Genomic DNA, 26,854 nt, shown 5'->3' on the forward strand with positions numbered 1-26,854 from the left:
CTCTCGAGCCTTTAAATGCTGACACAAAATCTCCAAGATGTTGGTGCTTCTCTCTTATATTGGCAAATATTTAGTTTGTGCCTCATTTTCTCCTCAGTTCTGAAATACTGATATCTAATGCTCAAAAATCTTCCCCCTTTTCTCTCCAGGTGTGTGACTGAGATCAGGGCTCTTATCGTACTGAGCGTGGCCCTGTTCTGACAGCTGCTGCAGAGATCCCAACTGAGATCTGGGCCCTGTTCTGCCAGGCGCTGAAGAGACCCCAGGTGAGATCAGACCCCACTGTTGTGCCAGGTAAAACTGAGACCTGGACCGAGATCGCGGCCCCCCTTGTGCCAGGCAGCGCATGACTGTGACCCAAACCGCTGCCTCCATTGTGCTGGGCACTTCAGAGACCTCGACTGAGATCTGTGTCCCCGTTGAGTCTGGCACTGCACTGACCCCGACCCAGATCACGCCCCACCACTGTACTGGGCACTGCACAGACCCTGACAGAGATCCTGGCCCCACGTTTTGCCAGATGCTGCAGGGGCCCTAAACAAAATCCGGGATCCTGTAATGCTGGGAGTTGCAGAGTCCCCGACTGAGGTCAGGCCCCTGTTGTGCAGGGCTCTGCACAGACACTGACCAGGATCAGGGTCTCCATTGTGACAGGTGCTGAACAGACACCAAGGGTCTCTCTACCCTGACACTAAACCCCAGCTGGCCCATGCCAGGTGACTCAGGCTCACGGGCCCAGGCGAAGGGGCTGTTTAATTGCAGCGTAGATGTCTGGGCTCGGGCTGGGGCCAGGCTGTAGGACCCTGCGAGGTAGGAGGGTGCCAGACCTTGGGCTGCAGCCCCAGCTGGAACATGGACACCACAATTAAACAGCCCCACAGCCTGAGCCGTGTGAGCCCAAGTCAGCGGGCACGGGCCAGCCGCCGGTGTCTGACTGCAGTGTGGACATGGCCACAGGGACAGAGAGGCCTTGCCACAAAAAGCTCAAAGGCTAAATAGGCAATTATTCACAGCAATAAGATTTACAGATCCATTTGTGCACCAAAGTCCAGATAGCAGCATGTGTATGTGTGTAGTTTGGTTGGGGCTGGTGTAATTGTGCCCCCAGAAATATGTACATTTCCAGCAAAACCCCTCCTACACAGTACACCCAATTGTCCACCCCTTGCCATAGGCCATGGATCCTGCTCCTGCATAGTCATAGGAGAGGGGCACGGCCAAACATTTCCTTTGATGTGCACCATTTTTCATCACCCCTCCATTGATTCCCAGTGAGCTCCTCCCCTTCTCATTATTCCCATAGGGCTTGTGGGGCCCACCTTAGTTGCCGTTCTATTTCCAGGCACCATAGTAGCCATTACCCAGGTGCTGGCCTCCCAGTTGAGCATTTTGCATTCCCACACACATCTTCCTCTCCCCCCAGGTCAGCCTTTTGAAGCCATCCCCCACCCACCTCATGCTAGCAGCAAGACCAACACCACAGACAAACATCACAAAACATAGATCCATTGTATTCTGGGTTATTCTTCCGCTGGCACCAGCATGGTTGTAGAGTGTCTGAAAAACAAAAGAAACAATTTCCACCCCCCTGGTGGGATCAGATTATTTCTTAATAATAATACCAATTCCTTTTACAAATGTCCTTGCTAATTGCAGGAAAAACAGAAGAATTACCTTCAGGCTGTCCTTATTTTGTTCTATAGTCAGGCTAGTGAATTACCCCACTCACTGACCATTTATGAAATTTATGAGGTGGCGTGCCTCAGTTTCCCACAGCTTCAAATTTCTGCTCTGTACATTCTCTCTCTCTCTCCTCTCTCTCTCCTTAGGGTTAACCTGTCCCCCTTATTTTCAGGCTTGACTTGTTTTTTCACCTCCCTTTTCTGGAGGGCCATAATCTGAGTCTTCTAGTAGCTTGTTTGCTGACCAGATGCATTCATTATTCTCAGGTTCTTTGTGCTGCAAATTGCAGTTTCCTCCTTCCCCCATCAGCTGGGTAATTTGCATCCACACAGAGGCTTTCTTGGCTTGCCTCTGGATTCAAAGCTATCAGCAGCTCAGAGACTGTTTCAGAAGGGACACATTTCACTTCCACCAGGGTTCTTATTACTGTTCACTTTCATCTTCTGCTCCAAAACACTGCTCCAAAGATCTGAAAAAGCAAGCACAATCTACTATGGCTCCTTTTGGAGCCCTAACAGGATTTTAAATAAGTACCATGTTTTGTTTGTATTTCTTTTACCCCTTTTCCAATATACACTGCACCCCCCACCACTTGCTAGTCACATTCCCAGACCCCACTGCCAGGCCCTCCCCAGTGATAGTGACTTTCTCACTCCAGCCCCACTCCTTTCTCCTGTGAAAAGACATCACCCAGGGCTCCCTGCCGGCCATGTGAGTGTGGGGCAAGAAGAATCCTTCCCATTCTGTTGTTGATTCAATGTCCTTGTATAATCCCCTCAAATTTCCCATCTTTTCTCTTGAGCCTTTAAATGGTGACACAAAATCTCCCAGCTGTTGGTGCTTCTCTTTTATATTGGCAAATATTTAGTTTGTGCCCCATTTTCTCCTCAGTTCTGAAATACTGATATCTAATGCTCAAAAATCTTCCCGCTTTTCTCTCCAGATGTGTGACTGAGATCAGGGCTCTTATCGTACTGAGCGTGGCCCTGTTCTGACAGCTGCTGCAGAGACCCCAACTGAGATCTGGGCCCTGTTCTGCCAGGCACTGAAGAGACCCCAGGTGAGATCAGACCCCACTGTTGTGCCAGGTAAAACTGAGACCTGGACCGAGATCACGGACCCCCTTGTCGCAGGCAGCGAACGACTGCGACCCAAACCGCTGCCTCCATAGTGGTGGGCACTTCAGAGACCTCGACTGAGATCTGTGTCCCCGTTGGGTCTGGCACTGCACTGACCCCGACCCAGATCACGTCGCACCACTGTACTGGCTGAAGGCCTTAGCCTGTCACAGTAAGAGAAGGCCATTCCACAGACAGTGATCTTTGATTACTTCTTTTATAGCTCTATAACTAGCTAAGTGATAAGAATACACCTACATTATTAAAGTACAGGCCTTTGCAGACAGGCCTGAATATCTATAGCCTAACACTTGGTTCTGCCTCAGCACAGGGGGCTGGAGTAGACGCCCTCTCAAGATCCCTTCCAGGCCTACACTGAAATAATTCTCTTTTGTGCTGTGTCCTGTTCTACGCTGAGCTGTTTTGCATGGGGCCATTTGGAACTGTGATCGCACCATGTTGTGTTGCATAGTTTTATGGTGCATTGTTTTGCCTCAGCTTGTTTGGTGTCTTTGTTGTGTTGGATTGAGTTGAGCTCCTTTGCATTGTGTACTTTTATCCTAAGGTGTGTTAGTTTGCTTTGCGTTGCTTTCTTCTCCTTAGTATTGTGTCATTTTATGCTGTGCAGTGTAGTTTTTTGTTGTTGTTTTTTGAATGGCCTGACACCATGTTTTTATTTGGTTTCATCTTGTTGTTTTATATGTATATATTGCATAGCATCCTAGACATGTAGGGCTAGACAGGACCTCAAGATGTTGTCATGTCCAGCTCTCTCTGCCAAGGCAGGACCAAGTATATGTAGATTGTCTCTGACAGAGCTTTGTCCTACTTGTTCTTAAAAACTTCCAGGGAAAGAGACTCCCTAGCCCCCTTGTAAGACTATTCCAGAGCTGACCTGCCTTAGCTCTGGGGACACCCACACAGACTGTAGTGGTGAGCAGCTCTGGAGAGAGAGATAGGAGACCCCAGTGAGTGGCAGCTGGGTAAAGAGACTAAAGTTGGGAGGAGAAACATTGACGTGTCCAAGGTCACCCAGGCTGTCCGTGACCGAGCTAGAACTAGATTCCAGTTCTAGTGCCACCGTACTGCTGTTTTGGGCACTGAAGGTCTCTGCCACCCTGGTGTTTTAGGCACTTGTGCAAACCCTTAGTACAGACAGAATTTACACTAGTGCACTCTTATTGGTACTGGTGCACCATGTCCCTGTTTGAAGGCTTGCAGGAGATGGGGGACGGGGAGCAGTGACCTCCCTGAGTCCTGGGGCTGGCTGACTAGTGCAGCTGGTAAGGGAGGGGCAGCAGTGAGTGCTGGAGGTATGAGCCAGGAGCACAGCCCCACAGGGCTGGACACTGACTTCTCCTGACCCAGGGGACACCCCCAGCTGTGTGCAGGGACCGCAGCTGAGCTGCCCTGCCAAGACAGCCTGTTCATCCATGGACAAACCACCTCTTCCTGCAGCCTAATACAATGGGGTCTGGGGACCTTTCCAAGCTGCGGGTGACGGGACTCTGGCGTTACCGGGGTCTGTTCCTGGCTCTGTCCCTGACCTGCTTGGTGACCTGGGGGAAGTCACAGCCCCTCTCTGTTTTCCTCCTCCCTGTTGTCTACTTGGATTGTGATCTCTTTGGGGCAAGGACTGTCCCTCTCTGTCTGTGCAGTGCCCAGCACAATGGGGGTGCTGATCTCAGTCAGGTTCTCTGCCATGTGCTGCACGATGGGGCCCTGATCTCCATCAGTGTCTGTGCAACGCAAGGCACAGTTGATAGACTCACAGACTTGAAGGGCAGAAGGTAGAGGTGTATTTCAGATGAGGTCTCATCAGTGCCTTGTATAACAGCGCTAACCCTTTCATGTGTCTGCTGGAAATACCTCACCTGATGTATCCTAGGACTGCATTAACCTATTTCACGGCTGCATCACACTGGCAGCTCATAATTATCCTGCGATCAACCAATACACCCAGGTCTTTCTCCTCCTCTGTCACTTCCAATTGACAAATCACCGGCCAGGGCCTGCAGTCTGTCAGGAGAGGTGCGCTGGGTTGTATTTAGGAATCTGAAAATAAAAGGTGAAGACGGCAGGTTCACAATATCCAATGAAATCTTGCAAACAATTATATATAAATGGACCCTACTTCTGTTAAAACAACATGGTATTAATACTGATTCAAAACTGACATTAAAATTAGGAGAGAAACGCATGAGAAATGAACTGACACCTACTTACCATTTCTTAATGCCTAAAATTTTGACACTCCCTCACAGCATCTTTTTTTCAAAGCGATGCACAGCACACAGTCCAGTTAATGAATGAAAGCACACCCATTATTGACTGCTTTGTGCTGCATGAGCATCTGATTAAGCACCTAATTACAACTGTACCGCTGTAAGTGGAAATGCATCAACCCAGCTTAGCTCCAAGGTGTTTAGATGTGAATGAAAAGTTTCCAAGGCTTTGGCTACACTTAGCACTTCAAAGCGCTGCCGTACTCCACCTCCCTGTGGGGATTAATGTACAGCGCTGGGGCTCTGATCACACTGGCGCTTTGTAGCGCAGCAATTTGCAGCGCTGGAGAGGGTGTTTTTTCACACCCTGCTGCAGCGCTGCAAATTTGCAAGTGTAGCCAAAGCCCAAATGGGTCACTTGCTGGAGGATTCTCTGCAGCTTGAGGGCTTCAAACCACAATTTGAAGACTTCAGTAACTCAGACGTAGGTTAGGGGTTTGTTATAGAAGTGGATGGGTAGGATTCTATGGCCTGCTTTGTGCAGGAGGTCAGACTAGATGATCATAATGGTCCCTTATGACCTTTAAAGTCTGAGTCTACATGGCAGAATGGTTAATGAAGAAAATACACTGAAATGCCTCTACGCAGTCCTGTTGACTTCTTCTCCCAACCCACCCCCCTCATGAGTTCTGGCCTCTTGGTCAACTCAGCTCCCAGACCCCCATCAGCTGTGCCCTCTCCCAACCTAACCCATTTCTACTGCAATTCTTCACCCTCCTCATCCAGGCAGGGGGTTGGTGCTGCAGCCCCTAAGGTACCTGCGTTAATCACTGTCTCTCATACTGGGGCTATTTAGATTTCAGGGAACGATTCAGAATTACTGACTCTGGGAGGTGGGAGAGAGGAGAGGCTGAGAGAGCGTGTGCTCTTAAGGCCACGTTCAACTCTGGTAGCCTCCATGTTACCTCATCCTCCCCCATGTGTCTCTGCTCATGTCAGTGTCACCTGATCATAATGCCACTGGCTTCAGCAGAGCTCCTAGACAGGAGCTACATCACAAGAGGGTTACGGTACTGAGAGTGAAATACATCACAGGGAGGATGTAATTATCCTGAAGTGAAACATTCCAGTCTAGGAAGTGAAAGAATTCAAGTACTTCATTACTTAAAATTATGCTTGACAGGATTGGATTTTTATGAATAAATTGCAGTAAATGTTAATTTCACTGTACACACACACACACACAGATGAAAAATATTTATATAGGTAATATACAGAAATGCTTCTGGAGAAAGTGGAGTTTGATTTAAGGATATTTACACTGTATATTTTGGGTGTGACATTGACAATTTCTCTTTGAACAGTTCTGTGATTTGGCTTTTGGACTCTCAACAGTTACTGTTATTAAATAATTGTTGTCTGACGACCCCCATAACTTCCCACAGCTCTGAACATTGAAATTGTAAACATTGAAAAAAGGGCTTAAAAATAAATATCACTATCTATTGAAATTAAAAGAAAGAAATAGACACAATCAATTCTGTCAAACCCACTTAGCAGCAATTGCAATATGCTAGGGGATGGAAATTCACAACTAAGGCACCAACCTTAATTCTGCCCTGTAGTGACACCAGGCAATTGCCGTAGGGCTACGAATTAGGCATTTTAGTGTATATCGTTCCAGGTTACAAATCGATATGATCTAAAGACACATGAGACCTTTTCCTCAGGATAGCACCGTCACTGGGTTGTTTCTCTTAGTGGTAATTCCCAGAAGTGAACAGATTAATAAGATTATCAGTTATGAAGTGGCCATTTCAGATTCCTGGGGAGTGTCTTATTTTGCACTAGGGGCCAGGTCCTCGGAGAGACGGAACCTTGGTTTCATTTAACTTCTCCATGTTCAGCAGCTCCTGGAATTTGGTTCAAAATATTTACATGTTTCCCTGCCCTGTTCTTAAAAGTGCTGCTTTAGAAAGTGGGAAAGGGCAGGAACTGACTGCAGGATCAGTAGCTGAGTCCCTTAGATATTTATAGCTCATCAGAAGGAGGACGGGATTGGTGGGTGTCTGGGGATTTAATAATAAACACACAAATATCATTGTTCTTAGTGAATTTTCATCTTCTAATTCCCATAACCCACTAATTATCCTGGCTGCCCCCGGCAGTCTGGGGAGGGAGAACTAGTAAACTCCTGTGGCCAGTGTGGAACTGAAGGCACAAGGATCTTTCAGTGGCTGGCTCAAAGTCACCCAGAGTGAAATTCACTTCACTGGATAAAGCCCTAGTTGCTGAGCTCTGCAGAGGGGTTGGGAGGTGAATTCTACCCCCATTCTTGGGCATAGACCCCCCACTCCAATTCTCACCCTGATCTCAGACATGACCCCAACCTTCCCCTGCAGCGATGGACCCACTTGATGCTGCCAGAGCCATCTGCCATGGGAGCTAGAGAGGACAGAGGCCCAGCTCCAGAACTGCTCCCACAGCCCCCAAGCTGTGCTAGAGTTGCCCTGACTTTCCAATCTGCAGATCAGTCCAGGTGTCCCCAGCCCGTGCACCCACCAAACACAAACTTTGTCACAACAAACATCCCAGGATTGGGAAAGACCATCTGGGGCTGGCTGCAGTCTCCCGTTGCTGCTGTGAGGGGAATGGGGTGGTCCCTCATAGAGGATACAAACATACCCAGGGGCAGAAGGGAAATGTAGTTTCTTCCAGGGGTTTGAAATGTTTGGTTTAGAGTCCTGAGCTCTGTCTTCCTGTTTGTCTCCTCCTGCCACTTTCAGATCTCTTGGAGAGACAAGGTGGGTGAGGTAATTGTTTTAGAACCAATTAAAAATACCTCTTTGCTATCCTGGGCCCAACATGGGTACAACAACTTTCCCCGTTGTACCCCCTCCCCATCTCACCTCCCCCTCAGCTGAGACTGTCCCATGTGATAGGAAAATAAGGGTTCAGTCCTGTTGCTGGATTGGGTCTTGCCAGCACTAACGGGAGTGAAAGCCTGTGTGCATTAATGACAGCAGCAGCTCTGGGACTCGACACATAGGGAGAAGAGATGGGAGGGAGCAGGTTGTGTTTGTGCCAAGTGTGAGTTACTCGTGTGGGAATTCTGCACCGCTGCGTATGCACAGAATTCACGTCCAGCGCAGAATTTCTTTTTTTTTTTGGCTTGAAGAAGATACGTTCTGCCTGAGAAGTGCTACAGTTCTGCCTTTCACCCACCAGAGGCCCCTGTGGCACCAGAACAGGCAGCATCCAGCTGGGTTCATCTTGGTGGGAATTTGTTGCCCCGAGCTATACCCCAAATGGGAGGAGAGTTAGTGGGTGCAACTGGGGAGAGTCCTGAGACACGGCTGCCGCTAGGGGTGGGGACAGGGTGGTCATTCTCGCCTCGCAAGAGGATGTGGAAAGGGCACAGGAGGAGCAAGTGTCCCCTATGGAGACTGCCCAGCCCCAGGTTATCCAGTCCCAGATGCTTCTTCCCCCAACATGCCCCAAACCTCTTCACCCCTCCAGCCATCAGTTACCAGGCTTCCCTCGCTGCGAGCCCTTCCTGACTGCAGAGACCCTCAGAGCCAGTCGTGTGTCAGGGCTCAGCCCTCTGGCTGCGTCCTCAGGGCACTCTCTTCCTCTCGGGGCACCATGCCACAGGGCCCCACACATTTACATTGCTCAGGCTTTGGCTTCAGCCCCGGGTGGTGGGGCTCAGGGCCCTGGACTTCAGCCTCATGCGCTGGGACTGGAGCTTTCTGCCCTGGGCCTCAGTGAGTCTAATGCTGCCCTTGCTTGGCCCCTGCCCTGAAACCTGCTAGAGGCCCCCAGGGGGCCCAGGACCCCTAGTTGAGAACCACTGCCTTACCCCACGAATCACAGCAATGTTCCGGTTACTGCCAGTCATAGAATATCAGGGTTGGAAGGAACCTCAGGAGGTATCTAGTCCAACCACCTGCTCAAAGCAGGACCAATCCTCAACTAAATCATCCCAGCCAGGGCTTAGTCAAGTCTGACCTCATGCCAAAGGACCAGTCACTTACTGAGGTCAATTGAATCTTAGATCTCACAACAAAGACAATACTTGTAGCCAGTCCTGTAATAACCTGTATTAAGACTTATTTAAAAGGAAAGGAGAGTTGTTTACAAAGTCAAAGCAGGTAATCCTATAGATGCAGATGAGTTACAGTCTTAAATTTCAAAAGGTAATAGAAGCTTCTATAATAAGCAAGCTCTGCATATTCTTTAGGACTAACCCCGGCTAATCAGCTGGGGATCTCGTGCTTATGCCTAGGAACTTTGCCCCCCAGAGTCCAAGCAGCATACAGATAATCAGTTCCTTCTGTATGGGGCTTTTTATCCCCTTCCTGCCATGTGCTCTGAGCTGCAAAGTCAGCTAATGGGAAGTGAAGAGCACAACAACAGTCTTTTGTCGTCTTTCACATCGCATAATAGTGTATCTGGTGTTGATGAACCTTTCCTGCCAGGCAGGGTGTAATGCATTCAGCTGTCAATCAGCACGTCATCTAGGTAAAGTCTCTTTCCTGTCTGGTGATTTACAGAGCCACGGAGGCTCACAATGCAACTAGTCAGATATTAACCCAGGCAGCAACTCACAAGCATTCAATAAAGTGTAAGCGCATTCTTATAATCCTAATACCTAATACTAACACAGGTGAGTCAGACTGATTCCAGCGATGCGTTTGTCCCTGTTCAATGAAGACATGGGGGCTTTTGCAAGAGCAAACACCTCATCTGCCAGTGTCACAGGCAGGCTGGGCAGGGATGGTGTCTCTAGCCTCTGTTTGCCAGAAGCTGGGAATGGGTGATGGGGTGGATCATTTGAGGATTCCCTGTTCTGGTCATTCCTCTGAAGCACCTGGCATTGGCCACTGAGCTAGACGGACCATTGGTCTGATGCAGTGGGCAGCTCTTATGTTCTTATGTCCACAGTCTGTATGAGGAGTATCTACTCATTGGGACTCACTGGGGAGCCACAGAAAGAAACAAGATGTGCTGAGGCAAGAAGGCCCAGTCTCAGAGCCCCCGGGGTCACGCTTGTCAAAAGCTAAAACTAGGCCCAGCCCATGAAAGGGGCACTCCCAGGAGAGACTCTACAAAGGCTAAAGCATCAAACAACTTAGTTAACCTGATACCTTGGGGACAGTGACAGGGAGAATCCCCAGAGTGACTCCTTTGATTTTGCTCTTCACTGGCCTTTGGTTCATAGAATCATAGAACTGGAAGTGACTTTGGAAGGTCATCTAGTCCAGTCCCCTGCACTCAAGGCAGGACTCAGTATTATCTAGACCATCCCTGAGGTGTTTGTCCAGCCTCCTCTTAAAAATCCCCAATGATGGAGATTCCACAACTTCCCTACGCTATTTGTTCTGGAGTTTAACCACTCTGACAGTTAGGAAGTGTTTTCCTAATCTCCATCCTAAATTGCCCTTGCTGCAATTTAAGGCCATTACTTCTTGTCCTATCTTCAGAGGTTAAGAACAATTTTTTCTTCCACATCCCTGTAACAACCTTTTATGTACTTGAAAACTATTATCATGACCTCTCTACTCCAGACTAAACTAACCCAATTTTTCAATAGTCCCTCATAGGTAATGTTTTCTAGACCTTTAATCATTTTTGTTGCTCTTCTCTGAACTTTCTCCAATTTGTCCACATCTTTCCTCATATGTGGCACCCACAAATGGACACAGTACTCCAGTTATGGCCTAATCCACACAGGGTGGAGTGGAAGAATTACTGCTTGTGTCTTGCTTACAGTACTCCCTCAAATACATCCCAGAATGATGTTTGCCTTTTGCACTGTTGACTTATACTTAGCTTGTGATCCACTATGGCCCCCAGCTCCCTTTCCGCAGTGCTCTTTCCTGGGCAGGAATTTCCCATTTTGTACGTGTGCACCTGATTGTTCCTTCCTAAATGAAGCACTTTGCATTTGTCCTAATTGAATTTCATCCTATTTACTTCAGGCCTTTTCTCCAGATCATTTTGAATTTTAATCATAGAATATCAGGGTTGGAGTATCTAGTCCAATCCTCTGCTCAAAGCAGGACAAATCCCCAGACAGATTTTTTCCCCAAATCCCTAAATGGCCCCCTCAAAGATTGAACTCACAGCCTTGGTTTTAGCAGGCCGATGCTCAAACCACTGAGCTCTCCCTCCCTGGTCTATCCTCTAAAGCACTTGCAACCCCTCCCAGCTTGGTATTGTCTGCAAACTTGGTAAGTATAACAGAGGATGTTACTGGGAGGGTTTCACCGTGTCTCAGAGGGTTACACCATGGTGGGAGGGGGCTAGGCCTGTACTGGAATAAGGTCACTCTGTGCTTCACAGTGTGGCAGAACCTAGAGTGTCCATTAACAGGGAAAAATCAGGGGGAGATCAGTACGTGGAATGGACAAAAGCCCCCTCTGCATTCTCTCACATTGCCCTTCTCGTCCTGGCAGGCTACAGATTAACGTCCACGTTTTGCTCCAGATCATTTCATCCTCCCAAAGGGAAGGAAATGGCTGCAATGGAGCTGGCTCAGGTAAGGGATTCTCAGGGAGCTGGTGGTGGGATCTGCTTGGAGGGAGAGGAGCAGTAAATGCATAGGAGGGTAGGAGTTGCTGGAGGTGGTGGGAGGCAGGAAATATCTTGGGTGGAGAAAGGGAGGGGACAGGATGTGACAAACCTGCTGAAACTTATGTAATTTAGGGTGTGATGGGTTGTCACCCCGGGGTGCAGTCTGGGATGGTTCTGGGAACCGCTGTGCCCTCTAACCCTCAAGCTGGGCTGGCCCTTTTTACACTGCTTTGCTGGAGATTCAGCCAGCCTCTCCAGGGCCTGTTATCACCCAACACGACAGCAGGTGGCGCCATGCATCCAACTGAGCTACCTGAGTGCTTTGTCTGAGCCACTCAAGGACAGACAGACGACAACAGCCAATTTCCCAGCTCCCCAACCTTGCACACCTGCTGTAGTATAAATTTAGAATTATACCATCTTATAGTGCACAGGGATCTGTATAATGTAAGCTCATTAATATAGTTCGCCTTCCCCTCGATATGGGAAAGATGTGCACAACAAGCCTGTGCTAACCAAGCTCAGCTTTTCCCCAAACACTTCATTCAAAATGCACTGATTAAGATAAAGCATAAAACAAGTTTATTAATGGCAGAAAGGTAGATTTTAAGTAATTATTGTTAGAACAAAAAAGGAGCCGGTTGATCCAGAGGCGGATATGAATACAGGCTTCTTTATTGTGTTACTTGTTCCCCTTGACCCAACTATCGAGTAAGTACTGGATAAGTTACATCACACGCCTTTTATCTAAGTTTGTATGTAAACACCTACATCCGTTACAACACCCCAAAACCCCTTATTAAGTAGTAGAAACACTCATACAATTAGTATACCCACCCCTATCCACTGTCACAGTATTACACATATCATAGAGGCATTTTTACCTTGAAAATACTGTTCTTTGCAATAACGTGTTGCTACAAATTTCCCTAAACAGCAGTTCTCAGGGTATGGAGGAAGGGTCAATGAGCAGTTCTCGGGGAGGGAGGAAGGGGCCATAAGCCAGGGCTTGTTTATGTAGCTGGGAAAGGAAGGGGAAGGGGGAGATAACATTTCTTTTACTTTCTTTCACACAAAGGACATTCATTCCAGCAACTACACTTCTCATGCAGCTGCATCAATGTCAATTCTTACAAGCAACAGAGAGACACAATATCGCAACTTATTTGTTAAGCAAAGAATTACTGCCTGCTTATGCCTTTGTCCCCAATGCATGTCAGCACATTAGCAGCTTCCCAGCTGTTTTACTGAACCCTAACGTATCCCAACAATTCTAAGTGATAGCAAACAGATCAAAGCAGATTACTTAGCAGATAACCAAAAACTCAAACTAAGCCTAACATACTAGATGGATAGAATTTGAATTAGCAATTTCTCACCTGACTGATGGTACAAGCAGTCCCCCAAGTTTCCATACACAAGCTAGAAATCCCTTTACCCTGGGACCAGCAGTTCCCCCAGTTCAGTCTTTGTTCCTCAAGTGTTTCCAGGAGTTCTCTTGTGTGGGGTGTGACATCATCTCTTGGCCTCATTCCCCACCTTATGTAGCTTTTCCATATGGCAGGAACCATTTGTTCCAAACTCAGTTCCCAGTCCAGTTTGTGGAAAAATACAGGTACCAAAATGGAGTTCGTTGTCATGTGGTCTAGTCACATGTCCTAGCATGTCCTGCTGAGTCATAGTAGCCATGACTCATAGGCTGGCTGAAACATTCACAGGAAGGCTAAGCTCTTCCACGATCCATTCTCTTTGTTGATAAGCCATCAGCTCTGTCTGGCTTCTTCATTGTTGTACCTGAAAGGCTCGTTGTGGGTGTTACCCAGAGTAAGCACCTTTGAAATACAGATACAGAGTCAATATCCATAACTTCAAATACAAACATGATCCATGCACACAAATAGGATAATCATATTCAGCACATGACACATCTTGCACAAAATGCATCATAATTATGTCCTAATCATATTATAACCATACCACTATGATGAATATGGGGTGTAGTGTCAGATAGGGCCTAATTTCAAGGGATTTGGGAATGGAACTTCTCCTCTTTGTGGAACAGGAAATAACCCTCCAGCCAGGGCTGGGACAACTTCTCTGACTCCCAGTGCTGGAGCCTGAATCTACTGCCACTTCATTAGTTACCACCACCCGCAATCTTTGTGGTACTGCAAACTTCATCCGTGATGATTTTATATTCTGTTCTAGGTCATTGATAAGAATGTTAAATAGCACACGGGCAAAAAGCAATCCTTGTGGGAACCCGCTAGAAAGAAATCCACTTGACCATGGTTCCCCATTTACAATCCCAGTTTTTATTCTATTTAATGTATGCCGTGTTTATTGTGTATCATTCTAGTTTTTTAGTCAAAATATTGTGCTGAATCAAGTCATATGCCTTACAGAAGTCTAGATATCTAGACATCAATAATATTAACTGCAACCAAACTTTTGATCTCATCTAATAAGGATATCCTTATTTTCTCTAAACCTTTGTTAACAGGTACTAATTATATTACCTTCCTTTAATTCTTTATTAACAAAATCCAGTATCGACTGCTCCATTATTTTGCTCAGTATTGATATCAGACTGACACTCTTGTAATTAGCTGGGTCATCTCTTTTACACTTTTTAGTATTGGCACAGCATTAGCTTAATTCCAGTCTTCTGGAATTTTCCCTGTGTTCCAAGTCCTAATTACAATCAACATTAATAGTCCACCACGCTCCTCCACCAGGTCTTTCAAAACTCTTGGATACAAGTTATCTGGACCTGCTTATTTAAACATGTCTAACTGTAATAGCTGCTGTTTAATGTCCTTGTGAGTTCTTGTTGGAATGGAAGGAGTGTAAATCGTCAACATCTTATGATACAAGTACAGCATCTGTTTTTCTCCAAATCCAGGAGAGAACACTTATTGAACACTTTTACCTCTTCTGCATTATTTTTGATAATTCTGCCATTTCCGTCTAGTAATTTATCACTACCATTGTTAGGATTAATATACTTTTCAAAACTTCCTTCTTATTTTCATTGATTGGTCATTGATTTCTGATAGCTTCCTTGACGAGGCGGTTCTGGCGGGACCCAACTGAGAGTGCCAAATCAGGACCACTTGCTCAAACAGGGCAGTCACAGCCCTAGGCTGGGGTTTTCCACCTCTAAGGCAAACCAAACCAGCCAGACAAAGAGGACTTCGGTTTCACCCCACTGGCTAACCACAAGTCACACGAGCAATTTCCTTAGACACTCCAGTCTCCCAGTATCACCACCAGTGCCACCCATCCCGGGGAGGAATGGTTATGAAAACCAACACCCCAATAAAAGAAAAAGGTTCTCTCGATTCCAAAGAATCAAGCCCCAGACCCAGGTCAATATACACATCAGATCTTACCCACAAATCACGCTGTTGCCAATCCTTTAAAATCTAAAGGTTTATTCATAAAAGGAAAAAGGTAGAGATGAGAGGTAGCATTGGTTAAATGGAATTAATTACATCCAGTAATGGCAAAGTTCTTAGTTCAGGCTTGTAGCAGTGGTGGCATAAACTGCAGGTTCAAATCAAGTCTCTGGAGAACATCCCCCGCTGGAATGGGTCATCAGTCCCTTGTGTAGAGCTTCAGCATGTAGCAAAGTCCTCCAGAGGTAGAAGCAGGATTGAAGAAAAGATGGAGATGAGGCATTAGCCTTATATAGGCTTTTCCAGGTGTAAGAACCTCTTTGTCCTTACTGTGGAAAATTACAGCAAAATGGAGTCTGAGGTCACATGGGCCAGTCCTGCATACTTTGCTGAGTCACAAGGGTGTCTGCCTTCTCTCCATGGGTCAGTTGTGTAGCTGATGGTCCTTAATGGGCCATCAAGCAGGCTAGGCAGAGCTAACACCAACTTGTCTGGGATGTCTCCCAGAAGCACAGCACCAGCTTGAAATACAGACAGTATGGAGCTAATATTCATAACTTCAACTACAAAATGATACATACATACAGACAGCATAATCATAACCAGCAACCCATAACCTGGTCTTAGACACCTCATATTGACCCCCTTTACATCAGATTTGGTGCCACTACAGGACCTTGGTTGCAACCCATGTTCTATATGGTCCCAATTTATATCAGTAACGTCACACTTCCCTTACCAATTTTCTACAATTCTGACCTTCGAACTCAGGGGTGAGCAACCTTTCAGAAGTCTTCATTTATTCACTCTAATTTAAGGTTTTGAGTGCCAGTAATACATTTTAACATTTTTAGATGATCTTTCTCTGTCTATAATATATAACTAAACTATTGTTGTATGTAAAGTAAATAAGGCTTTTAAAATGTTTAAGAAACTTCATTTAAAATTAAATTAAAATGCAGAGCCCCCCGGACTGGTGGCCAGGACCCGGGCATTGTGAGTGCCACTTAAAATCAGCTTGCGTGCTGCCTTCAGCACCCGTGCCATAGGTTGCCTACCCCTGTTCTAACTAATATTCTTTACTACTGACTTCCCTTTTCTTTCTTATATTTTATTTGGGGAGTGTTTCCTACCAGGGAGCCATTAGTAGGGTCCAGAGCCAGCCCCATCTCCTATATCAAGCTCTGGCTAGTAGGTATGTGATAAACGTGAAGACCCTGCCTCTGTCTGTCAGCTGGGAGACACAAAGGTTCTCTCTTTCTACCCTCTGATGCCGCCTGTTTGTTCTAGGCAAGGTGGGGTGGGACTCTGTTAACATGTGCCTCCCGGAGCTTCCATTTCCCTGGTGCTGCTGTTCCGTGAATAGTGGGGTTGTGAGTGGAGCAGCAGGTACTGAGTGTTGGACTCTTGCTCTTTCAGGGGCCAGTGACCTTCGAGGAGGTGGCTGTGTATTTCACCAAGGGGGAATGGGCACTACTGGACCCTGTTCAGAGAGCCCTCTACAGGGATGTCATGCAGGAGAACTATGAGACGGTGACCTCGCTGGGTAAGGAGTCCTGTCCCCTGGGTTATTAGAAGCTGTGGGGTCTCTGAAGAACCTGAGTAGTAATAACTGTATACATTTGTTCGTCATACAAGTTTTGACAAGTTTCCTTGCCCCCCCTTTTTTTGCCTTATCTCCCACCCACTAGTATCATTTTTGGATATGTGCCTTTTTGGTGCCGTCAGTCATTTTAAAATTGCATTGAATGTATCCTTATTGAATACATTCATAACTACATTAATAACTGCAGCTTTCATGCCTTTTCCTCATTTTAAGAGGAAAATATGCTGCCTGTAGAATTCTAAATTGAGTAAATAGGTGTGTGACTCATGCCTGGCTTGTGTGACAGTCAGATGAGCTCTTTTAGGAGAGCGTGTAATGTTGCCGTTCAGGATCCCATCGGTGAAGGGATAAGCGAGCCGTGGGAGGAACGGAGACGGGGGGTAGTAGATATGCCAGGACATGGGGCGGGTGTGTGCAGGCTTAGAGCTAAGAAGCAGCAGGGAGGTAGGAGGCTGTGAGAGACGAGGAGAAAATACAAGAAGTTCTCAAGGTGCCGGGAGGTGGTGCTGGCTGAGAGTAATGGGAAGAAGGGGAGGGGAGTGTGGAGGAAGGGCACCCAGGAAGTGGGGTGGGTGGGTCAGTGGGAGGGAGGAGAGGTTTGGGGATCTGGAGCTGTGGGGGATCCCAGACCTTTAACCCCAAATCCCTACCGAAGCCTTGTTGCTTTAGAGCCTCCACTCCAGTTTTATTTCTGTTCAGTTTCACTTTATTATACATTTTTCCCCCAAATATTATTATTTTAACACTTGACCTCCCTCTCCCACTCATTACCCCCCTCCTCACATAACCTCCCCATCTCTGTGCACAGAGACCCCGGCCACCGATCCTGAGTCCTTGCTGCATCCTCCCTCCCAGAGCAGGGCCCCTACCCAGGCACAAATGGGCACTTCGTTGATGATGTCACAGGCTGGTATAGTCTGTACAATTTTTACACCTATAAGATTACATATTCCGAAGCCCTTCACACCAGTCGGGCTTATCTCTATACGCCGATACAGTCTGTTCCCTTCCCAGCTCTGATGCTGCAGAGCCTTGCCTGTGTCCCTGTTCCCGTTCGCCCCCTAACCAACATTCATGGGGCCTCATCTGAGCACTGTGTCCAGTTTTGGGCCCAACACTATAAGAAGGATGTGGAAAATTGGAAAGCATCCAGCGGGGGCAACAAAAATGGTTAGGGACTGAAACACATGACTTCTGAGGAGAGGCTGAGGGAACTGGGATTATTTAGTCTGCAGAAGAGAAGAATGAGGGGGGATTTGATAGCTGCTTTCAACTATCTGAAAGGGGGTTCCAAAGAGGATGGATCTAGAGGTACGTCTTCACTACCCGCCGGATCGGCGGGTAGCAATCGATTTCTCGGAGTTCGATATATCGCGTCTCATCTAGACGTGATATATTGAACTCCGAACGCGCTCCTGTCGACTCGAACTCCACCACCGCGAACGGCGGTGGCGGAGTCGACGGGGAGCCGCGACGTCGATCCCGCGCGTGAGGACGGGTAAGTAATTCGAACTAAGGTATTCGACTTCAGCTACGCTATTCGCGTAACTGAAGTTGCGTACCTTAGATCGAACTCCCCCCCCAGTGTAGACCAGGCCTAGACTGTTCTCAGTGGTAGCAGATGACAGAATAAAGAATAATGATTTCAAGTTGCAATGGGAGAGGTTTAGGTTGGATATTAGGAAACACTATTTCACTAGGAGGGTGGTGAAGCCCTGGGATGAGTTCCCCACGGAGGTGGTGGAATCTCCTTCCTTAGAGGTTTTTAAGGTCAGGCTTGACAAAGCCTTGGCTGGGATGATATAGTTGGGGATTGTCCTGCTTTGAGCAGGGTGGGACTAGATGACCTCCTGAGGTCCTTCCAACCCTGATATTCTATTATTCCAATTTCCTTCCCCCCTCCAGTTTGACCCCATTTATAGAGTAATAGTCTCAGCTATACCTTAACCAATAATTGTGCTGAAATTTAACTAACCAATTCTAACGTATTGTGACATAATTCTCTAACCCAGGCGTCGGCCACCTTTCAGAATTGGTGTGCTGAGTCTTCATTTATTCACTCTAATTTAAGATTTCATGTGCCAATAATACATTTTAACGTTTTTAGAAAGTCTCTTTCTATAAGTCTATAATACATAATTGAACTATTGTATGTAAAGTCAGTAAGGTTTTTAAAATGTTTAAGAAGCTTCATTTAAAATTAATTAAAAATGCAGAGCCTTCTGGACCGGTGGCCAGGACCTGGGCAGTGTGAGTGCCACTGAAAATCAGCTTGTGTGCCGCCATAGGTTGCCTACTCCTGCTCTAACCAATTATAAACCACTACCCTAATTAACTTACACCTGGCAACATTAATTATACAGGAGAGAGAAACAATTAGAGAACCAGACCGATTAACAATGTAAAAGTGGTGGCCATAAAGATAAAGCAATACAGAAATGAGGGTTTCACAACCACAACCATAGATAAGTGATTTCTTGCCAGACAGAATGCTATCAAATTAAGGTTTCTTTAACCATCTTAAGATCCAGACAGGACTGTCTTCCTAACAGCCCAATAGCACCTTATTTCAGTGTGACTGGTTTGGGATGTGAGGATGTGACCCTTCGCTTCCCAGCTTATGGCTGCCCCTGCTGCTTAGCCAAAGGCCTTAGCCTAAGAACAAGGCCTCAGGCTGTCCTAGTGAGAGAAGGCCCAGACACAGGCACACTGTGATTTTGATTCTTTGTTTTCATACTCCTGTAACTAGCTAACTGATAAAAATACACCTAAGTGTGTGGGGAAGGCTTTGCAGGCAGGCCTGAATATCGCCATTCTAACAGAGGGTTCTACCCCTTCCCCCATGCTGTGTCTGTCTTGTCTATTTAGACTGTAAATTCTTCAGAGCACGGGCCATCTACTATTCTGCATTTGTACTGTGCCTAGCACAATGGAGACACACTGTTAGTTGGTCCTTAGGCACTTAGGTAATGCGTATGATTAATAATAATAATAACTCTCCTGCCACTTGGAGCCAAGGAAGCTGGTCTTGGGATGTTACTGCTTAAAAATGATCTGAGCTTAAAACCATGGACTATTCTTTGTGACAAGTATCCCACAAATTCCACCGACCTCCCTTGTTTTCTTTGTCTGGCATAGGGTTTCTAAATTCCAAACCTGATGTGGTCTCACAGCTTGAACGAGGGGAAGAGCCGTGGGTCCTGGACCTCCAGGGTTCTGAGAAAGAAGTGCTTCCAAGAGCTGCCTGCACAGGTGAGGACTTGGTTAAAGCAAGTCAAAAACTGTCCGTGAATACAGGAAACATTCGGGATGCCCTACAAAGACTTTGTGAGCTCTCCAAGTTCAGGATTGTTCCCTGCAGATGTGGAATAATTAGGCAGATGTCACTCATGGCTTCCCACCTATCCTGACTAACAACTGGCAGCAGATCCCTATCTGATCCCAGTTTCCCCTGCATGTTCTGGTGAAATGCAGACCAAAACTGATCCCTTGCTCTCTCCTTTGGGGAAAATCAGCTCCTGATAGGTTTGATCTCTCCTGCACATATTTTGGTTTGTTCATCCCTTTTGAAATTCCTGTCTCTGACATTTCCTTTCTCTCAGGCACAGGGAGTGACCTATGCCTGGATTCTCTCTGTCTCCCATCAGGTGATAGGATGGTGCGTGAGACTGAGGAGCAGAAACCCCAGCAGGAAGATGCTGAGCAAGGAGAACCATATGAGACATTATCAGGAAGACCCAAAAGGAATGTTTCCAGGAGTTGTGCACTCCAAGAAAAAGTAAAAGCCTCTGAGACTCAGCAGAGGCCAGAGGAGAACTTCAGTAGCCACTCAGCCCTTATTACACATGAGAGAATCAACTTGGAAGAGACACACTACATATGCCACGAGTGCAGGGAAAGCTTCAATCAGCGCTCACACCTTATCACACATCAGAGAATCCACACAGGGGAGCTGCCCTACACGTGCTCTGAGTGCGGGAAAAGCTTCAATCGGCGCTCACACCTTATCACACATCAGAGAATCCACACAGGGGAGCTGCCCTACACGTGCTGAGTGCGGGAAAAGCTTCAATCAGCGCTCAAGCCTTATTAGACATCAGATAATCCACACAGGGGAGAAACCCTACACGTGCTCTGAGTGCGGGAAAAGCTTCAATCGGCGCTCACACCTTTTCAGACATCAGAGAATCCACACAGGAGGGATGCCCTACACATGCGCTGAGTGCGGGAAAAGCTTCAGTCAGCGCTCAACCCTTATCACACATCAGAGAATCCACACATGAGAGACGCCCTACACGTGCTCTGAGTGCGGGAAAAGCTTCAGTCGGCGCTCAAACCTTATCACGCATCAGAGAATCCACACAGGGGAGAATCCCTTCACGTGCTCTGAGTGTGGGAAAAGCTTCAATCGGCGCTCACACCTTATCACGCATCAGAGAATCCACACAGGGGAGAAGCCCTACACATGTTCTGAGTGCGGGAAAAGCTTCAATCAGTGCTCAATCCTTATCACACATCAGAGAATCCACACAGGAGAGAAGCCCTACACATGCACTGAGTGCGGGAAAAGCTTCAGTCACCGCTCTTCCCTTATCACACATCAGAGAATCCACACAGGAGAGAAGCCCTACACGTGCGCTGAGTGCGGGAAAAGCTTCAGTCAGCGCTCAACCCTTATCACACATCAGAGAATCCACACATGAGAGACGCCCTACACGTGCTCTGAGTGCGGGAAAAGCTTCAGTCGGCGCTCAAACCTTATCACACATCGGAGAATCCACACATGAGAGATCCCCTACACATGCTCTGAGTGCGGGGAAAGTTTCATTGAGCACTCAGACTTTGTCCGACATCGTAGAATCCACAGTGGAGAGAGACTACACATGCTCTGCATTTGGGAAAAGCTTCAATCAGATGTCATTCCTATTAGATATCAGAAAATCCAAATGGGAGAGAACTGTAAGAAATGCCTTTATTAGGGCTTCCCAAAGATTTGTTTTTAAAAATCACATTTGCTAATTCCAGTATAGTGATCTTTGCACCATCTTCACTGTGGTCTCTCAGCTCTGCCAGATGAGTTGCCTGCTTCTGCCTTTTGCAGCTCACCCTCCTTTGGGGTCAGTCCTGTGATCTTTTCTATCAGCTCCTTTCCTTTTGACTTGTAGGAGCGTGTGTCCTCCAGCCAGGAATTTCATTAGCTCCAGGTGCGGGAGAGAGGGTTGATGCCAACAAGCTACCCTGAGGCAAAAGTTACCTGTGCCTTACATCCACTAGGACTGTACATGGAATTGGGTGCTCAAGTTAGTGATTCTGGTATAAAAAGACAATTATAGTTGTAGAGCAGAAGCAGCCCAGGGAGTGAACCTAACAGACAATGATCAAGTGATCTCTCTCCTGCCATCCATCTCCATCCTCTGACAAACAGAGGCTAGGGACACCATTCCTTACCCATCCTGGCTAATAGCCATTAATGGACTTAACCTCCATGAATTTATCCAGTTTTCTTTTAAACCCTATTATAGTCCTAGCCTTCACAACCTCCTCAGGCAAGGAGTTCCACAAGTTGACTATGCGCTGTGTGAAGAAAAACTTCCTTTTATTTGTTTTAAACCTGCTGCCTATTAATTCCATTTGGTGGCCCCTAGTTCTTGTATTATGGGAGTAAGTAAATAACTTTTCCTTATCTACTTTCTCAACATCACTCATGATTTTATATACCTCTATCACAGGCCTGCACAACATGCGGCCCGCGGAGCCTCACTGTGCGGCCCGCCGGGAGATTCTAAATCCCCCCGCCGGCGCTCTGCGGGCAGTCCAGAGCCCTTTGAATCCCAGCCACGGCAGGGAATCAAAGGACTCTGGGCTGCCTGCAGGAACAAGGATCCCAGAGCCTTTTAAATCCTAGCCGCCGGGAATTAGAGGGCTCTGCACTGCCCGCAGGGGCAGGGAGCCCGGAGCCCTTTAAATCCCAGCCGCGCCAGGAGTCAGAGGGCTCTGGGCTCCTCATGGCTGCCAGCAGCCCAGAGCCCTTTGAATTCCAGCCCCTGGTCGCTGATTGCCCCCTCCCCACACCCCCTATCTAAGCACCACTGGTCTTTGTCCCCTGATTACCCCCTCCCGAGACCCCTGCCCCTTGGGACCCCAGCCCCTATCTAAGCCTCCCCTCTCCTTTGCCCCAACTTCCCCCTCCAGAGAGCCCACCCACCTTCCCCCCAGCACCCCACCCCCTACCTGTCAACTGATATACCTCATGGATTCCCATGCCTAGCCTATTGCTGCCTGTCCCCTGACTGCCCCTCTGAACCTCTGCCCCATCCAACCCCCTTGCTCCTTGTCCCTTGACTGCCCCCCGGAACCTCCTACCCCTTCTCCAACCCCCAAACTGCTTACTGTGCCACTCAGACCAGCGTGTCTGGCTCCATGCAGCTCCAGACACTTTGCTGCTATGCTCCCCCATGGAGCCCACAGGCCCCCTCCCCAGCACCTGCTTTCCAGATATGAACACCTCAAAATTCAGGAGTGCTCAAGCTCGGTTTGGGCAGCTGTTACTTCATTTCTCCCAAATCAAATATACTGATCCACTGTAACTTGCTGTAGAAAAGTAGGATAAAATTGAGCAAGAAATGCTTATTAGGACTGGAATTGCTATTTTCAACAGCCATTGCCTTTTTGTTCCTTTGAAAGGAAGACAGTGATATTGCATTGGCAAATTCCCCATAGAAAGAAAGAGTGGAACAAAAGAATAATAAAGGCACCTCAACTTTTCCTCATTTATGGAGGACAGTCTTATAATATGCATCCAGATATCTTCCAATCACACAAGCTGAAAATTGTTCCACTTTACTGCAGCTCTGTAACCATATGGGAACCAATCCTGTCTGTGTTTTGTGCACATCCAAAATTCCGGCTGAATGACCCGCCCTGGGAGCGAGTTACCAGTGACCCAGGACTGGGGCAGCGGGGGGGGGGCACTGGTGAGGGGGAGCCCAGGGCTGGGGCAGCAGCAGGGTGGAGGGAGGGCACTGGTGGGGAGAAAAGGGGGAAGCCCAGCGCTGGGGTGGCAGGGTGTGTGTGGGTGGGGGGAGAGCCCAGGACTGGGGCAGCAGGAGGGTATGGGGGGAGCCCAGAGCTGGGAAGGGGGACCGCCACAATTTTTTTTGCTTGGGACAGCAAAAAACCTAGAGCTGGCCCTGCTGGGTTCCCCCAGCCGCTGGAGCCCCGGGCCCTTTAATTTGACCCTGAGGGCTCCCAGCCACCTCTTTAGCTGGGAGCCCTGGTTGATTTAAAATAAAGTATCACCTCCCCATCCCCAACCTTCCTTTTGGCCCACAGCTGTTTTGGTGGGGCGGCACTGGGGAAGGAGGGGTTGTTTCCGCAGGGCTGGGCGGCCCTGGGGTGGGGTGTTTCCTCGGGCTGGGAGATTTCAGCCCTCGGCTGTTTTCTTTGGAGGAATGTGGCCCTCGCCGCTTTACGAGTTGTGCAGGCCTGATTTATTGTCTCTCTGTTCTCTCCTTCTTCTCCCCCCAATTCCTCCCCCAATGTCTCTGCCTTTCTCCTCTTGCTCCCTCTCCTGCCCTGTCCAGGAACTCTCAGTCTACAGCATTTAGGACAAGCCAGAGCTCCCATGTTCTGCACATGAGCCTGTGTCAGAGGACGTGTGACCCCGGTCAGAACCAGTAACCACATCAATATGACCCTTTATGGGCGACTTCTCTGCCTGCTCTGCAATTTACATCTCTCCCCCCGCTTCCTCCCCCCCCCCCCCAAAAAGGGTGGGTACAGCTCTGACTGAGAGGCCTAACAGGAGAAATTTCAGCCCAAAGACAAATTTTGTTGAAATGATGAGAAGTGAATAGCCCCTTCCTCTCCCCAAATCCCCAGAACTCTAGTGTCACCCCATGGCATCAGCACAGGGAACCCAGTGAAATGGGGTTACAGAATACAAGGGGGAGGGAGCAGGGGAGAGAGGTGAGAGGGACACTCTCGCTCTCCTTCTCTCTTAGACTCTTTCCTTCCAGGAGCTGCAGTCACAGCAGGGAGGGGTTTGTCTCTTTATTAGGGATCCCTCTGTGTCACGGAGGCTGCACAAGTCATAGATTCTGTGACTTCTGCAGTGGCCACTGCAGCTGACTCCGTGGCTGCCCCAGCAGCTGGCCTGGGGACAGCCTGAGCAGTGGTTCCAAGGGTGGCAGGAGCAGCCACAGCTCAGTGGCTCCTGGCACCTGTCCCGAGGTGGCCGGAGCAGGGCTGGCCTCTGGGGCTCCCCTCACCTGGCAGCATCTGGAGTGGCAGTGGGTCCCCGGGGCTTCTCCCCCAGTACATGGTGCCACGGGCCCCCTGGACTCCCTGCGCCCACAGCTGGTGCCACGGACCCCTGGGCCTCCCTCCCCATGATTCAATGCGGGGTATTTATGGTATAAGTCATGGCCGGGTCATGGGCAATGAGCTTTTGGGTTTTGCCCGTGATCTGTCCATGACATTTACTAAAAATACCCGTGATTAAATCTTCACCTTCCTCATTATCGATCAAATAAATCGAAACGCCTCCACCTGCAAGTGGATTTTGCCCAGGACCCTCAGAGTCAGCAGCTGTTACGCCCCCACTGAGCTCTCTGGTCAGGTGTCCTAGCGCTGGAAGCCGCCTGTTTAGATCCTAAAATAGTGTTTTTGCACCGGGGGGGCTGAAATTTTGGACCGGACATTGTAGCTCCACCGTTATTTTACTGAATTGCTTCAAAACAGCAAGTCAAGAAAGTCTCCTAAGTGCCAGGCTCTCTGCCATGGAAACAGCTGCCCCTGCTCTGCAGGAGTCTGTGCGTTCCACCCAGCAACGCACACACCTGCTCTGCACTGAAGGGGGGTCAGACAGTGACAGGGCTGGTAACACAAATACTTCAGACTATTAACTCCAGGTCCCTTCCTTTCTTTAACCCAGGATGTGCCAGTCACCTGGTAACCATGGTGTTATCTTCACCTTAAAATACCTCTCAGTACATTTTCAGCAGCCCTCCACCCCCTGCCCTCCCTGCAGCCAGCCCCTGTCTCCAGCCAGCCCCGCACGCCCCGGCTCCAGCCAACCCCTGCTGCACCCCCCTGCCCTGCCTCCAGCCAGCCCCGCACCACCTGCCCTGCCTGCAGCCAGCTCTGCAACCCTGCCCTGCCCGCAGCCAGCCCCGCACCCCATGCCCTGCCTGCAGCCAGCCCCTGTCTGCGGCCAGCCCTGCACCCCCTGCCCTGCCTGCATCCAGCCCCACACCCCCTGCCCTGCCCGCAGCCAGCCCCGTCTGCTGCCAGCCCCGCACCCCCTGCCCTGCCTGCAGCCAGCCCCTGTCTGCCGCCAGCCCCACACCCCCTGCCCTGCCCGCAGCCAGCCCCTGTCTGCCGCCAGCCCCGCACCCCCTGCCCTGCCCGCAGCCAGCCCCTGTCTGCAGCTAGCCCCGCACCACCTGCCCTGCCTGCAGCCAGCCCCTGTCTGCAGCCAGCCCCGCACCCCCGGCCCTGCCCGCAGCCAGCCCCTGTCGGCAGCCAGCCCCGCACCCCATGCCCTGCCCGCAGCCAGCCCCTGTCTGCGGTCAGCCCCGCACCCCCTGCCCTCCCCGCACCCGCCCCTGTCTCCAGCCACCCCCGCCTGCCCCGGCACCACCCCCCCCCCGGCCCCCAGCCCGCCCCTGCCTGCAGCCAGCCCCGCACCCCCGGCCCTGCCCGCAGCCCGCCCCTGTCTGCGGCCAGCCCCGCACCTCCTGCCCTGCCCGCAGCCAGCCCCTGTCTCCAGCCAGCCCCGCCCCCCCTGCCCTGCCCGCAGCCAGCCCCTGTCTGCAGCCAGCCCCGGACCCCCTGCCCGCAGCCAGCCCCTGTCTGCAACCAGCCCCGCACCCCCAGCCCGGACCCCAGCCAGCCCCTGCCCCCCGCCCCCCCCGCCCCCCACGCCCTGCCTGCAGCCCTGCACCTCTGCCCTGCCCGCACCAGCCACCTCCTCCCTGCCCTGCCTGCAGCCAGCTCTACACCCCTGCCCACAGCCAGCCCCTTCCACACCCCCTGCCCTGTCTCCAACCAACTCCTGCCACACCCCCTGCCACTCACCCCTGCCTGAAGCCAGCCAGTCCCGCACTCCTCTGTCTCCAGCCCTGCCAACCCCTGGTGCACCCCCACTGCATCCCTGCCTGAAGCCAGCCAGCCCCACACACCCCTGTCTCCAGCCAGCCCCGCACCCCTTGCCTGCAGCCAGACCCTACCTCCAGCCAG

General features: G+C 49.3%; 1 pseudogene; it reads left to right on the top strand.

The window, feature by feature from the left end:
* Positions 1 to 21,486, top strand: part of LOC120381898 — a 41,390-nt pseudogene extending 19,904 nt beyond the window's left edge.
* Positions 21,487 to 26,854: the final 5,368 nt, after the last annotated feature.

Source organism: Mauremys reevesii, linkage group 14 (genome assembly GCF_016161935.1).
Source record: "Mauremys reevesii isolate NIE-2019 linkage group 14, ASM1616193v1, whole genome shotgun sequence".
Lineage (NCBI taxonomy): Eukaryota > Metazoa > Chordata > Testudines > Geoemydidae > Mauremys > Mauremys reevesii.